General features: G+C 42.3%; 2 protein-coding genes and 1 long non-coding RNA gene across 4 annotated transcripts in view; 1 reads left to right on the top strand and 2 right to left on the bottom strand.

The window, feature by feature from the left end:
• Positions 1–8,781, bottom strand: part of BMPR1A (bone morphogenetic protein receptor type 1A) — a 73,369-nt gene extending 64,588 nt beyond the window's left edge. For both annotated transcript variants that reach the window (XM_068197234.1, XM_068197233.1), the window contains exon 1: positions 8,610–8,781. The gene's annotated coding sequence lies outside the window, so the exon portion shown is untranslated. The remainder of the gene's footprint in view (positions 1–8,609) is intronic.
• SNCG (synuclein gamma) overlaps positions 1–16,690 on the bottom strand; it is a 205,591-nt gene that overhangs the window by 108,237 nt on the left and 80,664 nt on the right. The gene's annotated exons all lie outside the window — the stretch shown is intronic.
• On the top strand, positions 8,636–15,772 carry LOC137477883 (uncharacterized). Its single transcript, XR_011001248.1, has 2 exons — positions 8,636–8,737; positions 14,783–15,772. It is a non-coding gene; the product is annotated as an uncharacterized lncRNA (long non-coding RNA).

Raw genomic sequence — 16,690 nt, 5'->3', positions numbered from 1 at the left:
AAAACAAAGATCTTGCCAAGTGTTAATACCTCATTTAGAGCCTGTTACTGCTTTTACCTCTGTTTGAATTAAATTACATTGCACTTACTGTACCTCATCCAGTATTTTATCATCCAGGCATTCAATACTGCTCAAGCCAGTTTACAGTACCTGTATCAGCTACAAATTTCACCACATCATTCTCTCCCCCTTCCACACTATTTCCAAACACACAGAATAAAACAGCCCTTGTCGCTTGCTTCCAGTGAGGCTGTTACCACCCCTCTGCCCCAGGGGCACCTGCCCAGTTCTTCCTGGGAGCCCAGAACCGAGCAGGGCCTTCCAGATGTGTCTCACCAGTGCTGAGCTGAAGGGCATCATCATTTCCCCAAGCCTGCCCACAACACTCACCCTTGGACAGCCCAGGAGGCACCTCCCCAGGTGCAGGGCTTTGCACTTCCCTTTGTAGAGTTTCACGAGGTTCCTCTCTGCTCACTTCTCCAGTCCATCCAGGTCCCTGTGAGAGGCTGCACAACCACCTGGCCCACCAAACTACTCCTCCCAGTTCTGTATTGCCTACAAACTTCTGAGGGTGTACTCTGTCCCATCATCCATGAATGTACACTTGGTTACACTGTACTAGAAATCCAGCTTGACCCCTGGGTCACGCTGTTAGTGATTGGTCCCAGCTGGACTTTGTGCTGCTGATCACAACTCCTTGAACCTGGTAGCTCATCCAATTTTCAGTCTATCACACTGTCCATTTGTCCAGTCTGTACTTCCATCACTTTGATGATGAGGATGTTACAAGTGACACTGCCACTACCCTGAGGAATACAAGATAAACAATATCCACTGCTCTCCACTCATTCACTGAGATAGCCTCCTGCAGGCACCTACCAAAATCCCCCCAACATCGTGTATCCCTCACCATCTCAGCCTGTCTTTCCTGGAGAGCCTGTAAGGAGCCCTTACAGCGCTCCAGCCATTGTCAGCTGTCCAACCCCATCTCTGATCAAAACAAGATGTGATGCCATGGCACACAGACCTCCAATTTCTCCTGTTTGTGCCCAATCTTTTCCACAACATATGGAAAATAGTGAAATCCAAATAAAATAATCAACTTAGGCTTAAGTTTTAGAAACTTCATACTGGCTACACTTTTAATAGCCTGAAACTTCATTTTGCACTATAACAAACTTACAGATGCTAGAGAGAAAAATCAGCAGTGATAGTGGAGTAATAATGTATGGATGGATAGATATGGGAAGAGGTGCTTTGCAGTTATATACAGAGCAAGGAGATTAAGAGTTCTGTCACTCCTGTCCCAAGTTAGAAGAGAGCTCAGGGCTCAAACTCAGCAAGCCTTTCTTACCATGCCACTGCTCCCCTACCCACACTCCCTGTTACCTGAACCCAAACTCCCACTCCTGCTCTTTCAAATGCTCAATAGACCCTGGGATCTGTATTTACAGCACACCCACAGCTTCTCTTCTCAATCAAAGTAACCCAAAGGAAATTTATTTTACCTTTAGTTGGTCTAAGTACACACAGTAAAAAATATCTTCCAGTAAACAATGACTTCTTCCAAAAGCAGAAACAGTTTGAAATCAGGATTTGAAATCATTGAAAACTCTGACATTTCTCTTACATAACCTCAAACTTTTAAATTTTGGTAAAAAGTCTTTGAAGCAAGAGTCCCTTTGTACAAAGCAAAAAGACCAAGGGTCTTTTATGAACTAAATCACCCTTCACATCAGCACTCAAACCAATGCTTTCTCAAAGACCAACTCTACCATATGAAAATCTTAGTACTACCTGGAAACTCTAATGAATACCAACATTGTCAAAAAGTACAAAGACAAAAAAGAACACAAAAGAAAAAGTAAAATTACACATTTTATAACCTGCTTAGTAGCTTAGAGAGACCTTTTCTAACTACAACTGTTTCATGTGCTATGGATATATACTGAAATGGATTGAATGTGCCTTACAGACTCAGCTAGCTCCTGGCTATTGGGATGTAGGAAGAAGCTTCCAGAGAGTGCTGTAATTCCACAGCTGTCTGCTAGACTGTCTTATGTGTTCCTCTGCAGGAATACTGCTGGCCATTGATGGGAGCAAAACACTTGAAGCACTTGTAACATTCTTTTCTCACTAGTGCACCCTCCTTTCATATAGTTTTTAGTTGGTTACTTTTCCTGTAACCAACTTCTCCTCTGAAATTAAGTCAGCAGAAATTAAAATATATTTATAAAGAACGACCAAGCAAGAAAATCACAGAATTTCATTGCAGCAAAAAATGACACGCACTACAGCTGCTTTAGGACAAAGAATGAAATTCTTACATCAGCTCTTCCCTCCACCTCTATTCTCCAGGCTCCTAAGACTATTACTGACAGTATTAGAGAGATGTAAATATTATACAACAGCATTTGAAGCTTTGAGAAAAACTTGAGTAATGCCATTTCTGCAACAGAACCACTGGCTAAGGAATGCACAGCTGCTGAGCAGATGTATAATTTCAGCATTTAGATTCCATTATTTCAAGGGGGATTTTTTTCTTTACTCCATGTTTTCAGATTCTCTATTTCCATCTGGTTTTTGACCTCCTTCAGTTTAGTCCACTCTTCTTGGTTTTAGATCATTACACCAAAATAATTTTCTAAATTAGAAACATCTCTACATTTAAAAACTTGTGAATTTAAAGAGAGGTGGGGGAGTGAAACAGGGCCAGGGACAGTACAAAACCAGACAGTTCAACAGAGGCTTGGGTTTGAATAAAAACTGTCCTGTCTGGATTGGGATTGATTTTGCAGTTCCTGGTCTAACCCAAATTGGCGAGCCTCTAACTGCATTCCTTCCATGAAATTTTAAGAGCAGGAAACTGAAGAATATCAGCTATATGGGAATGTTTCTAGACTTTGCCAGAGCCCTCTGCCATAAACTTCTGAGTATAACAACACTCCAGGTTTTGATTCTTTTTAGAGTTATGATTAATTATAGTTATAAGTGTAAAAAAAATTTAACTCACCATGTACTAAAGATTAGTGCAAAGCAGTGAGTGGTTGTCAAATCAATTCAGTAAAGAATTTATTATTATTATTTTATTTTATATTACTAATTATTATTATATTATTGTGCAAGAGTAGTAAAATATTAAAAACATATGTACTGAGACAGCATTGTTTAGAAAAATTTCTATTCATCTAAGTCAAGTAGAGGACTAGGGCATCGAATATTGTCTGCCTAAAACTTCAGTCCACACTACAGGTTTTAAAGATGAATTATCCCTGGTAGAACCACTGATTCAAATGTGACAGATTGGCCATAAAACCTATCCAATTTTCCGTTTAATTTTAGGCTCAGAAGAATAATTTGACTGGGTGGGGAAGGGCACAATCTTCAATCCTAACGAATGGCATACACAGCAGAAAATTCTACAGGAGACTTTCTATAGAATATTTTCACAAAAAAGAAAAGGAAAATTATTGTAAACTAGTGAATATGGAAGATAAAATTATAAAAATACATCTATACTTTAAAACAAAACCCCACATTTTTATTTGGTGGAATTTATTGTTTGCTTTGAGAAGAGACATTCAAACCAAATTAAAAAAAAAATCTTTAAAGTGAAACTTCCCATATCTTCTATCATCAGGGACATTTCTGCTTCATACTTGGTTCCACTACTGAATTTCTCATTACTGCTAAAATCCCTTCAATAATCTGAACAGAAGACAGATTCGGTGCCCAAAACAGGGAGTGACAAGAATGGCTGCACCTCATTAGCTGGCAGTTCATCCCTGTGCCCTGTCCCAGTCCTGTGCTGTAATTAACTCTCAGTTGTCCTAACACTGAGAAGGAAACAGGAGGGCTTCTAAATTCTTCTCCAAGGCATTTTGTTAAGGATGATTTTCTCTTCCACAAAGGAGGACATGCAGCCAGGAAGAGCACATTTTACCCAGCTTTGTGGTCTCCTCACTCACATTTCCAGTCACTGGGGTTCACTGTTTTCTTCCAATAAATCCATCTTTTTCTCATGCTACTGCCCAAGTTCTTTCTTTCCCAAATATAAAGGGACAAGTAGATGATACATTTTTCATATTCTCAGTATTTCATATGTTCCATTATTCCTGCTGAACGATTCCTCCCAACCCTTCTGTTTAAGCTTCCTTTTCAAGCCCTCTATACTCCTGCAAAAACACATGGAACAGTTCTTCTGCCTGACCACTGCACTGTGAATTTCCAGCTGAACACAGGATAGGAAAAAGAATGATTAATTTAGAAAATGTTATCTGAGCTTATCCACCACTTTCATATCCCTGACATTCTGAATCTGAGCACACAGTGTGCTCATTTGCACAAATCTCATGAGCAGAGTATCGATTCTCTGCATAAGTGAAATCTCTGATGACTTCAGTCCTCCAAAGTCATTTGAGCTCTGTCCACCGATTTCCAGTCAAATTTGGGATGAGGCTCTCACAGAGGAAGTACAAAAGCCTGCAAATGGCTCTAGGTGGGATTTTTTTTTTTTTATTTAACAAGAAAAGAAAAGCAAATTTAAATAATTTCAACAGCTGCAGCAGTGAAAAGGAAATCGCTTCCACAAACCAGATCTATTTCCTGGTATGTATCTTGTGCGACTTGGATATTTCTTTAACTTATCCCTGCTACATCTGCTTGTATTTATCAACCAAAGCATGGCAGTACTGACAGTTTTCTCCTTAAGAAGGTGAACTCAGGGAATATAGACACCAAGAAGTGCTAGTTGCTTCCACATTTTAATCTAATAAAAGTTGACTGAAACCACACTGCAAAAATTTATGTGATATCAAATTTTTGTAACAAGCATTGCTGCTGTTATAATACATGATGCAAATTAAGCTGCAATACTGCAGAGCTGAGTTAATAATACTGATTTTTTCCCCTTTTTAATGAACTACATTTCCCTCTGTATTTTGGGGAATCCTATTTTGAAGAAAAAATGAGCATAAGAGCATTAGGCTGCATGTTGCAGGTACACATTCTGTGAATTGTTACAACACAGATTTTTGTCTAATCAAAATATTTTAAAACATTCAAAGTTCCCACCTTCATGATACTCAGAGCACTTTCCCCTCCCTCGTGAAGAGTCACCGGTGACAGTGTGGTGATGGCAGGGACAGCTCCATCAGGGCAATCACCTTCACTGTAACTACAGGTGTCACTGCAGGAACTCAGAGCTGCCGACACACCTGACCTTCAATAAGGCTTTGCTGTGGCTTTTCCTTTCCTCCTGCTTATACAACCTATGAATATTATCACAATCATGAACCAGAGTTTATTTTCCTACCCTAACACTTGTTTTGAATTTTGCTAACCAGACTGTCATTAAACAGTACTAAACCTAACCGTAACACCCAGAATTCAAATGAAATGGGATGACAACTACAAGACACTCTTTCGAAAAATGGCAAGAAAAAACCTCTCTGAATTATAAGTCTGAAACAGAGTGACTATATTTCTCACACTGTTTTTGTACAGCTGAAACAACGGGGTCATAACCAGAAATCCATGCAAGGGTTTTGCTCTACCACAAGATGAATGAAGTACTTGGTCTTCTCAATGCATCAAATACACATCAACCTAAAATGCTTCAGTGTCCAACCTGCTACAGTGAATTTCAAAATATATATTGCAGAGTAGTGGCATAATTGCTTTGTTTTACTTTGAAGGGAAATGGACATGAAATACACTTAATATGCTCTGTAAACATACCCAGCAAAATCCTGGGAAGCCAGTTCTCAATAAAGTCCATCCTGGCAAGTTGGCAGCTTGTCCCCTGATTTCCTGGTCAGTGGTGGGCCAGCTGTGTTTTATCAAGCTAAAGCTCTTGGGATTTACGTACTCCAAATACAAAGTATTACGTAGATGTTTCTGGAGTAAATCCCTCACAAAATAGCTATTCCATAGATCTGCTCAATAACAGCACCGAGATTGCTAAAATTATGTTTTCTGTACACAAGAAAAATGAGGTGACTGTTTCAAACTTCTACCCAGTTCCAAGTATCACCTAGTGTGGTCTCCTTGTTCTTCTTACAGGACACAAAGTAGCAGGTCAAGTTTTACATTCTTTGTCAGTTTTAAACATTTTAAAGAGTAACTACTTGCTGCCTGAGAGCAGTGAACCCTCAACAGCTTTCACAGCAACCTTTAATGGAGTGCAAGAACACAAGGCAGAAAGAAATCACGTTTCCCCTTAAAGCATTAACCATCCTGGAAGGCACAAAAGAGACCACTGCAACTGGGGACCATCAGCACAGCTGTGCTGGGACAACTGCAGAGGGTTCTGCAGATCTTGTCCAAGAAAGGGAAAAGTGGAACCACTAAAGCAGCAGCGGAAGGAAAAACTTCTTGTCAGGCACACTCTGTGCCTGCCTCCAAGTCCTGCATTTTGGGAATACTAGCAATGGAAACAAGGCTTCAAGTACTCCATCTGTACCCACATATGACTCTGATGAGTCATACTCTGATATACTTTTAAATTGCTGAGTTCCTTCTGTCATATATTTACAGATGACAGTAAGATAAGTGAAAAAATCCCAGGCACTGAAAATATGCCCTCATTTACTGAGGAACCAAAAAATACCTGATGCTGTCCCAGGTGTCCCGATAGGACAAATCTCCAACTGATGCTTGAAATAAGCAAGGACAAACAAACATTTTTAAGTTTCTCTGCCACATACTGATTGGTCTCTTTCATTCATCAGTGTTTTCCAGCAATTTACCAAAGAAGCTACTGCAGCTCTGCATGTCAGACCTGGTAGCCAGAAAAAGCCCACATATCATTTACACACTCTACCATATTCAGTATTTTTAATATGCATAACAATTTCCATTGTGAGGATCTTGCAGAGCAGTTTTCAAAACAGTAGGATTTGGGGTCCCACACACTGGCTTTAAGTCTATGCTCTAGCTACATACTGTGTTAGTAAACATGTCTTTTAATCAGTGAATCCCAAGTCATTCCTGCTATTTCAGGCTTGCAGTTTACCAAAAGCTTTCTGCTCTAACTTGAACAAAGGCTCAAACAGATAACATCCAGAGGTCCCTTTCAAAACCAAATTACTTCACAAGTAAGGGAAGAAAATAATCCAGATCCAGCCACATATTGTTGCTGGAAGAGATCAGCCAGCAGGACATACTAAGGACTGGCAGCGGAATCTTGCAGGTGCATGAGAAGAACCTTCATAAAATTTCAAACCACATCTTTTAGCATTCAAGCCTACCACATTGTACCTGTCTATATAAATACATATAAAATACACAGTCCCTCGCACACACCTCAAAGAAAATGCGGTAAATAACTTAAGAAAAAGCTACAAAAGAATGAGACCAAAAGACAAATACATTGTCAGCAAGAGTTTTATCCAGGCTGCTGCAAATGCCACAACAGGAAGTATTTCTAGCTGTAGACTGGGTAAACTATCTGATTATGAATTTCTCTTATGTTAACTTTTTTATTGCAGGATTAGGTTCTACTAAAAATCAAACAAACCTTTCAATTTGGGAGAGTCTTCCTTATCTACAAAAGCAGCTTCTCTATTCCTGCAGGTAACAGGCCTGAACAATCTCTAGCATGCCAACTTGATAAAAGAACTCAAAGAAAATTACTTCTAAGCAGAGAACAAAATATGTAAATTCGGAGGGCAATCAATTTACACTGGGAAAAATCGTCATACAACTTTACACAAAGTAACAGGCAACTGCTGAAAGGAAATACCACAGCTTACTACCATTCCCTGCTGCTGAATTCACTCTTAATTTTACCAAAACAACATCAGAGTCTGGTTGATTGAAAGGTGGTAAAAAGCCATTTGTGCTTTTGAACCCTGTTCAATAGATGTTGTAACCAGTTATGAAAACCGCGTCCATAATTGGTCCTGAACAGCACAATCTTTCGCTACTAATGTACGGGCGATTAGTTGGGGTTATTATTTCCTCGGACTTTTTTTGTTTGACGTCGCTGAACGGCAAAAACCGATTTGGAAAGCGGGCCTCCAGCTTTGTTCAAGGCTCGCACAAAAGGAAGGCGAAGCACCTTATTCCTCGTACGCTTCCCACGACGACGGGCGCTGCCGCTCGCTCGGGCTGGGGCCGCTCGGCACCGGGCCCGGCATTACAACACCGGGAAGGGAGGGCAGGAGGCAGGGAGCGCACGGCCGGCGAGCGCCGCGCCGGCCCTGCCCACGCAGGGACCCGCGGGCCCCGCGCGGCCCCCGCGGCGCCCACCCGGCCCGGCCCGGCCCGGCCCGGCCCGGCCGGCGGCGGGCAGCGCCCCCAGCGCCGCGGCGGGGCAGGGCTGCCGGGCCGGGGGCGCTCCCGGGGCCCCGAGCAGCCAGACCGGGGCGGGAGGGCCGCCGCCGGCCGCGGCGGAGTCCACCTTCGACGGCGCTGCCCGGGGCCGGCGCAGACCCCGCCGGGCACCGCCCAGGCCGGGCCGCCCGACGGCGGGGAAGGGGCATCGCCGCGGAGGGAGCGCCCCGCGTCCCCCCGGCCGCAGAGGGAGCGGTGCGGGCGCGGCGCTGCCCGGGGCGCCCCGGCTCTCCCCGCCCGGCCGAGGCCTCCGCGGCGCGGCCCGCACTCACCGGCGGTGGGGGCTCCTCATCCTCCGCGCGGGGACGGCAGGCGAAGGGGGAGGCGGCCCGCTCCCCGCCGCGCTCCGCGGGCCGTTCCCGGGGCCCCGACGGCTCCGCTGAGACGGGGGCGAAGGCGGGTGCGTGTCGGGCAGGGGAGGGAGGGCGGGACGGCGCGGCGCGGGCTCGGCGCAGGCTCCGTGTCCCGGCAGGCGCTCCCGGCGCGTCCCTGCGGGGCGGGGCGGGAACGGAACGAGCCGGATTCCAATCACTGCAGCCGGGCGCGCGCGCGGCGGGGGCCCGCGGGGAGGCGGGAGCGCGCCCGCCGCCCCCGCCCGTCCGTCAGCACGTGCCGTGGGCGGGAGGGCTGGCGGGGCTCCCCGGGAACAAAAGTTGGCCGGGAGGAACCGGCAGGGCCTGCTTTTCCTCCCCAGGAGCCCCTCCGCGGGCGGGAGCGCGGGCCGCAGCCTGGGCCAGCTTGTCTCTGGGCGCCCGGGCCCCGCCGTTATCCTGCCCCGCCGGCCCAGCAGCGCTTTCCCCGTGAAGAAGCTCCTGTAGGAAAGGGCGGGAAGGTGTGAGGGGAAAAGTTGCCGAGCCGGTGTCATGGAAGCCCTGCTGGCCTTGAAGAGGGTCGAGACACGAGAAAAGCAGCTGCGGCTGGGTTTGGCTGCGGGCCCCGGAGGCTCCATCCATATGCTGGTGGGGCTGGTGCCGTGGAAAGCGGCCGGGCTGCCGGGATTGACGGGGGAGCTGGGCTGCGGGATTACCGCAGCAGCCTTGATGGGCTCGGGGGGCTGCCTGTGAGCTGGGGAGGGCAGCCAGCAGTCAGTGGTGGCAGCGGCGTAGGGAAGAAGGAGGGACTCGCATGGGCCTTTCGGCTTCGTGGAAGAATAGTTCTGCGAAGGCTGGCGTTGCAGTGCCGCGGGAGGGATAGAGTTCCATTGCAAAGGACAGCATTGTTTGCTTTTTCTATTTCCTGTATCTAAATAAATATGCCCAGTTAGTTAGATCGGAATACATTGTAACTTTTGCAATGAGCTGCTCTGCTTGCTGATAAGGATGCTGAAGGCCACGATTTGCATTGTATTTCAAAGCTCCTTATCATTAGGACAAATTGGAAAAGTAATAATTTGTCTGTCTGTCTTCAGGTGAGGTCTCCCAGCAGCAGTGCAGGAGCTCCAGTGCCAGTGCTATGTGCCGTGGAGGCGGCACAGCTCCCACCTGGGCTGCTGTTTTTAATCCTTCACTTGACAGTGTGACAGCAGTTGTGCTGCTGATGTCCTCTTGCCCTTCACCTGTCCTGTCACTTGGTTACTCTGCATCAAGGACTTCGCACACCAGGCCAGCTACAGGGGAAATGAAGATCACATGGATCGTAGAGATCTACTCAGTTTCCCTTTGCTGCACACCAAAACACTCTCTAGGCCTTCGGGACACACCAGTAATTGCTAGTGTGGAGATGGCTGCCCAGATAAACTGAGTATAGAGAATAACCAGTTGGGAAGCAATCTGGCTTATTGGTGCCAAATAGCCACATGTGCATATATTGTGGGAAACATGGGCTTGCTTATTTTGTTGACCTCTCCACAGTGTAGCTCTATTTTTGCATGCTAATATCAGATAGGACTTGTAAGTGTTGTGTACTCCAGACACTCCAGAGTTGTCACCTCTGGATGTAAGATGAGAGCACTGGCTTTGCATCTGGCTCACATGCGTTTCACCCACAGATTGTTAGATGAGCGCTTCACTTCTGTATTATCCTACACAGCAAAACAAAAGCGGAAGTATAACTTCAAACCTATCACCTTCACACACTCCTTTAAAATGTAGGCAGGTAAAGGCACACCTAGTAATTGTTATGTGGCCAGATATCGTGGTGATAGGCAGGTCTTGTCTTACTGAACTTCTGAAAATTTTTTCCGATCACCATCATCCAGAAAAATCTGTCAGTGTCCAAAACAAAGCCAGCCTGCAAGAAAGACAAAATCACAGCTTCCATGCCAAGCAATACAGAACTCCTATGCTTATGTTTATAATTTCAAAGGAAAATCTGAGTCTGCTGTTCTTCCACTCTGTGTACTATGAAATTATAGCAGCAGAATAGACACTCAATATGGAAGAAGAATGCAACATGCGTGTGTGTGCTCCCAAGCAGAACCAAAGCTGTTAGTGCTAGCATCTCTTCAGTAATAATGTGTGCTAATACAGTCCAGTGCTCGTCAGATGTTAGATACTGATTCCAATCCAGGATGCATGAATTTAGCAACAGCCACTGGCCTTGAAATGGATTTAACCCTTTTTGTGAAATGGATCAACTCTTTTCATCCAGTTCCTGGTGTGTAAATTTGCACGTTGCAGAAACTGCTGTCTCAGCCAGTACTTTTCAAAGCACTTGGGCGTTGAAGATACCCACAAGGCCCTGTCAGGTCAGAAACAGTGTTGCTGAGGATGAAGTTTTGTATTGCTTTGGCAAGTAATGCCCATCTCTACATTATTGAGTACTATTAACTCCTTGTCTTAATCACAAATTAAAGTTGGCAAAAATAAACTACATTGTAATAATATTAGGACTGCAGGAGACCAAACTTCATCTTAATCTAAAATGATGAATCATAATGACCTTTAGAAAGTATTTAGATTGTGATGGACATCTGATGAAACATCACACAGAAAATACTGATGTCTTTCAAAACAGTGCAGTACTTAGGTTTCAAATATCTCTACCAGAATAGGTAGAGAGACCTTTTTAAACCAGAAAGTGAACACTTTAGATGATGGGCTCTCAGAAGGGCTCCAGCAAGCTAGTTAGCAGCAGCAATCTTGGTGAGGATTTTAGGAATCTGCAAAAACTCAGACTGACCAGGTTTAGTAACACTAAGCATTTATTTTGTTAATCGAGCCACACTCAAAAAACCAAAGTCTGAAAATCTGAAAATAAACATAAGTTTATTTGACATTTGGCCAAGATGAGATGTGGAAGTCTAACAGGAGATATAAAAGAAGCAGTTCAAAACTGACTGTCATGATGAAGAGAGCTGTATGTAAAAAAAAAAAAAAAAAAAAAAAAGGATAGTCTTCCAGCTGCTTTCATTGTTATTTTCTCTCCAGGAATTTCTTATTAGTTTTTGGAATCACTAGGGAACTACAAACTTGAATATCAAAAGAACTAAGAGGTATATATAGGGAGAAGGTCAGCCATGTGATAGGACTTGGTCTTTGTAGATCCTTCTTCCCTTCAGTCTCTGGAATTCAGATGTCTTAAATCTGTGGTCCAAATATATTTTTGAGAACTGTTTGCAATTAGATGAGTATTTCTCTGTTACTGCTACAAAAATAAATATTCCATGTTACATATTAAAAGACTATTGCCCTTCAGCCAGGGACACAATTATTTCACTTAATATGACATGCATTTGGCTTTGTGTGTTTTTCAGAACTATTTTACTTGAAAGCATATTCTTTTGATTATAAATTTATTCAGCTGTTTGTTACTTACAAAAGTAATGGATTTTATTATGTTTTTTTAAATGTAAGCAAAAATAATTCAATAAGGCAGAGCCAAATCTGTGAAGAAATGTGTTCTTAAATTTTTTTTGCTAGTGGATCACTGGTAGTAAAGAAGCAAGCCACGTCCAACCAGTCCGGTGTGGAACTGAGTCCAGGGCAGCACTGGAGAGCACTGTGGCAATAATCCAAGGAGTAACAGCTCAATGTGCAGAGCATGGGCACAAGGAAACAGAAGTGCTCCCACAGCTCAAGCACTTGGTGTGTTTTGGGCTTACTTGGGCTTCTACAGGGGATTCTTCCTCAGCCTTGAGCAGGTGGCCATGGAGGAGGGAGGACACAAGGGCTGTACCTGTCCCCAGCAGCTGCAGGGTGGGAGCTGATTCCTCACTGAACTGTGCTGTGGGGAACTGACACCCCTGCTGTGGCAAAGGGCTGCAGTAATGGGAGCACGATGCTCTGGGAGACATCTTCCCAGTCAAGAACCAGACTTCCCACTGCTTTTTCTGTTTCTTCTTCCTGTGCCTAGTTGAGCTGTATGATTTTGTTTTTATGGATTCACAATTAAAAAACCCTTGTTGCAGTCTTCTCACCGGGTTGTAATAAACCCTGATATAACTCCCCTTTTAAATACAAATTACTTTGTTTTTCTTAAAGCCAGAGCATTAAAAGTCTTATCACAGAAAAAGGAAATATTTGTAGGCTCAGCAGATGCTTCACCAGGGTGCCTCACTCACATCAGTTTGTTTGGAGAATTAGTAATGCTTTTTCCTAGATGCATGCACATAAAATCCCAAAAGTCTTCAGTTGCTCAGAGAAGATTATTTCATTGTTGTGCTGATTTTAAAATTTATGTTCTGAATTATCAGTCAGTGGTGCCAAATGATCTACAAGGAAGTTTGAATTATACTCAGAGAGAAGCTGAATGTTTGTGTTCCTCCACCTTTTGTTACAAGAGGTATTTGTTTCTTTTACAAATTGGAATAATCCTTAGATCCAAACTCACATTGTATTAACAGTTCCTCTGTTAAGCCTGATGCTCAGGCTTTGTCCTGAAACTGGAGCAATGCTGAAAGAGGAAATGTTTTTAAAATCTGCTGTTACACAGGGCAAATTCTTATCAATACAGAAAATTTCTGTCTCGGTGTGTATAACAGCTTTGTCCTCAGGGGGCATGGATTCAAGTGGGAGTGTTTCTGGCAGCTGTAGGAGCGGGTACTGTAGAGATTTACAATGATGGACATTTATGAGACTGAAAGTTCTCTGTTCTTCCAAGCTTGTTAAAATGAAACAGATCTGATCCTATACAAAAGAAATGAACGAAATAAGTTCATCATTTCCTTATTTTTTCTCAGTCCAAACATATCTTTAAACATGAATAAATTGCTGTTAAATAAGAGCAAGTGCAGAAAAATAGTCTCATTCACTTCTTTTTTCATATTATAATGAAACCAATATGGGGCTACAAAATAACAGAAGGATATCCTTGTATTTCAGCTAAAATGTCTGAAAATATACAATGAAGTTAAAGGCATAGCAATGAAGCTTTTCACTCTGTCTGTAAGGTACTGAAACTGGAACTTGAACAAGTTAAACTCATACAGCTAAAAGCAAATCCCAAAAAATAGTCTATAACTCCCTTTGCTTCCAATGAGAAATTGGCCTGTGTCTGCAAATCTCCTCATTTGGCAGCCACACCTAATACAGTTTAAACTCTCACTGGCATCAGCAAAAAATTACCTGATTAGGGATGCAGGATTGGATCTAAGATAATAGCATATTAAAAATCCACTATGGATTCAAAAGCTACTAATGGAAATTAAATCCCTGAGAATATAAAACATTCCAAGCAGTCGAACAGTTTCCATTGTACATACTCAGAATGCTAAACAATAGCAGCTATTGCATGTGTGACCATCAGGAAACACAGCTGTTCTTCTTTGTGTTACAATTAATTACTTCCGTTGTATATAAAATTGAAAGTATTGGTACTCTGGGGCGGAAAAAGGATATCCTGATGCACTGCTCCTATTTCCTCACCAAGGCCTATTACTGAATGTTTCACCATTAATTCACTTACAGTGAATTACCCTGCACGGAATAAAGGAAGGCTAGATTGGGTGGTTAATTGTTATGCTAAAAGCTACTTTTTCTTTGGATTTTCACTCTCCTACATTTTTATCTCATTTTACTACTTTTGCATATGCCCTCTTTGATAGTAATTGTTCACTTTTAATTAGTTGCACTTAATAATGAAGGTCTAAAATAAACATTTACTTAACTATCTTTTTACTTAAAGATTGTTCTATTAATATTTCTTAAGTTACAAGATCAGAGAAAGCACAATCTTTTTCTCTGTCCTTTAAAAAAATGAACAAAGTCATCTCAACTGAAGTATTTGTGGCCAGGTTCTCTGAAGCTGGCACATAGAGATGTAATTTATACCTTTCTGTGCCAGTGAATATTCCTAAGCTGGAGGGGAATGAGGATTGTTACCCAGAGTTAGGGAGGAGTAGTAACAACCCTCTGTTATGTGTTTTATTTTTTTTTTTTTTTGAGAATTGCATAAGAGCAAAAACTGTTTGAGGTTGCACTAAATAGGCAAATATGGACCCTAAGGAAATACACTACCCCCAAACTTTAATATCTACTTTTTAATAACACTGACTCTTTCTTTTTAGAGAACTTCTAAACAGAAAGCAGCTTTTGTGACTCCTTAGGAAGTCAATGAAGTCTCCAACAACCACCAGCCATGTAAGTCTATAAAAGGTGGATAATGTGTTCTGTGTTTGTCTCTGAGAATTTAATTTCTCAGGATGTGTCTCCTGTCCTAGAAGTCTGACAGTCTGTCACCTTTCACCACCAGACTGTTTCCAATCCGTTCTAGGATGGCTAACACAAAGCTGAGTAAGTTACATGTGGAAAACATGGAGTCCTTCAATGTGAGAATAAGTAAATTTTGCCAAATGAGCTGAAACCTTTGCAAGTTTGAATTCAGACTGGTATCATGATGCAGTAACAGGAGAATAGCAGCTCAGAAGAGCTCCCATTCCAGAAAATGCTTTAAATAATAAAAATGGCAGAAAATCACCATCCACAAAACAGCTCTGTTGTCCTTTTGCTGCAGCAGCTGGCACTGGGAATACAATCTCAAAGGCAAACTGTGCTCTGCCATTATTTTATAACCACACAGTTCAGATTCAGGTATGCTCTATCTGAGGCCACAGCTAGAACCAGGATCCCTGGCTAGCAATTTGGGTTTCTTGCAAGGACTTTCTGGCCAGAAGAAGATTATGTGTAGTGTACATGCAATAAAGCAGAAACTTTCAATTAGTGTCATCTATGCTGTGCACCCACAATAAATCTCAGGAAGTCTGGTATTTGCAGGCTGCAGTGGGCTGAATGCACTCACATGAACAGCAGAGCCCACTCTGTCACCTTTTACCCCACAGCTTACAGGCCTGTGGAAGGAACAGGAACTCTGGTCAGGCTTCTGCACGTGCGTTGATCACAGGGGAATTTACAATATCCTTGGAATCAGTACAGGGAAAATTTTGCAGGAAGAAAAGCTGTCAAGGAATGTGCAGGGGAGAGCTGAAGAATATTTTGTTGTGCAAGAACAATACCTGGTCTTTGTTTATAATGCACAAATAAAAATTTTATTCCTGAAATCCTATTTTTTATATGAAGCCAGATTTTTGGAAAGTGTGCCCTTTTTTCCGCTCCCACATCTCTTGTGTTATCAAAATTGTGGAGTTGTTACTTCATATAGCAAAAATACCTAACAGATAACAAAACCCAGGTCTCAAGGTGCACTCAGATTCATGCATTTTTCTTAAGCTATATATAGTAAATGGACTAGATGACAACAATTTAGGCTTAAATAGTGCAGGTATGAAACACATCCACTTAAAGGAAATCAGAATCTCAGTTCTGAGTGTTTTAATCTGCATATAAGTCCCATACATACAGGAATACACATAGGAATGCTTACATTAGTCACCATGAAGATTTCTCAAATGAAACTAAACCTCGATCCCAGCATTATTTTCCTGTCTACATATTATTAGATCTTAAAATAATTTAAACACTGTAAATCATTCTTTTGTTTTGAAATGAAATCTTTAATTAAGGCTATAGATATTTATTAAACCTCCTAAAAATCCAAAACAACCTTTTTAATACACCATGTGAATAAAACAATCTAGAACAGCACGTTTTCTGGCTTTAATGTAGCAAGCAGCATTTATTCCAAAAGCACTAGAAGAATCATCACCTTCACTCAATTCAAGGTTGTATTTTTATCTATATCTTCTAATTAAAAGAAAAATAAGTCTCAACTCTTTCAGTAACACTATGCACAGTAAAGCTAAGCAGAAACAGAGGAATTTCCATAACATCTTTGTCATAAATCAGAATAATCCCATTTCTAAAGTAGTAGGATTAGAAAATACTTTTGTAGTAGAGACAGATTTATTAATGATACTTTATGCATACTAATTTATTATTCCTTAACAGTAATAATCCAGAAACCTTTAAAGGAAAAATGTTTTGTTCAAAAGTTTAGCTTTGTTAAAAAAATTCCTTCT

The sequence above is a fragment of the Anomalospiza imberbis genome, chromosome 8 (assembly GCF_031753505.1).
Source record: "Anomalospiza imberbis isolate Cuckoo-Finch-1a 21T00152 chromosome 8, ASM3175350v1, whole genome shotgun sequence".
NCBI lineage: Eukaryota > Metazoa > Chordata > Aves > Passeriformes > Viduidae > Anomalospiza > Anomalospiza imberbis.
Note: the sequence above shows the minus strand (reverse complement) of the source record. Positions and strands in the feature narration are given on the sequence as shown.